This window comes from Myotis davidii, unplaced genomic scaffold (genome assembly GCF_000327345.1).
Source record: "Myotis davidii unplaced genomic scaffold, ASM32734v1 scaffold2636, whole genome shotgun sequence".
NCBI lineage: Eukaryota > Metazoa > Chordata > Mammalia > Chiroptera > Vespertilionidae > Myotis > Myotis davidii.
In genome coordinates, this window is record NW_006287837.1 from 84,925 (window position 1) to 86,412 (window position 1,488).

The window sequence follows — 1,488 nt, forward strand, 5'->3', positions numbered from 1 at the left end:
CAATGAAAGAGAACTACAGGCCAATATTCCTCATGAACATAGATGCCAAAATCCTCAACAAATTCTTAGCAAATCAGATCCAGCAGTATATCAGAAAGATCATACACCATGACCAAGTAGGATTTATTCCAGGAATGCAAGGCTGGTACAATATCCGCAAATCAATAAACGTGATACATCACATAAACAAATTGAAAGAAAAAAATCACATGGTCATATCGATTGATGCAGAAAAAGCATTTGACAAAATTCAACACCCATTTTTGATAAAAACGCTCAGTAAGGTGGGAGTAGAAGGATCAGACCTCAACATAATAAAGCCTTTTATGACAAACCTACAACGAATATCATACTCAATAGGAAAAACGAAAACCATTTCACCTAAGAAAAGGATTGATACAGGGATGCCCACTTTCACCACTCCTGTTCAACATAGTACTGGAAGTGCTAGCCAAAGCGATCAGACAAGAAGAAGAAATAAAAGGCATCCAAATTGGAAAAGAAGTAAAATTGTCATTATTCGCAGATGACATGATACTGTACTTAGAAAACCCTAAAGACTCCATCAAAAAATTATTAGACCTAATAAATGAATTCGGCAATGTAGCAGGATACAAAAATAATGCCAGGAAATCTATGGAATTTTTATGCGCCAATAGTGAACTTGCAGAAAGAGAAATTAAAAAAACAATCCCATTTACCATTGCACCAAAAAAATTAAGATACCTAGGAATAAACTTAACCAAGGAGGTAAAAGACCTCTACCCAGAAAACTACAGGACATTGAAACAAGAAATAGAGGAAGACATAAACAGATGGAAGAACATACCATGTTCATGGATTGGTAGAATCAACATCATCAAAATGTCCATACTAGCCAAAGCAATCTATAGATTCAATGCACTCCCCACTAAAATACCAACAGCATATTTCACAGAACGGACTCTCAAAAAATTCATCTGGAATAAAAAGGAAAAAAAAATGAATAGCTGCTGCAATCCCGAGAAAGAAGAACAAAGTAGGAGGGATCTTAATACCAGATATCAAGCTGTATTACAAAGCCACTGTTCTCAAAACTGCCTGGTACTGGCACAAGAACAGTCATATAGACCAATGGGATAGAATAGAGAACCCAGAAATCAACCCAAACCACTATGCTCAATTAATATTTGACAAAGGAGGCAAGAGCATACAATGGAGTCAAGACAGTCTCTTCAATCAATGGTGCTGTGAAATTTGGTCAGACACATGCAAAAAAATGAAACTAGACCAACAACTTACACCATACACAAAAATAAACTCAAAATGAATAAAGGACTTAAACATAAGATGGGAAACCAGAAGATTATTAGAGGAATCACAGGTAGCAAAATCTCAGATATATGCTGAAGGAATTTCTTCACTGACACAGCTCCTAGGGCAATGGAAACTAAAGGGAAAATAAACAAATGGGACTATATCAAAATAAAAAGCTTCTGCACAGCAAAA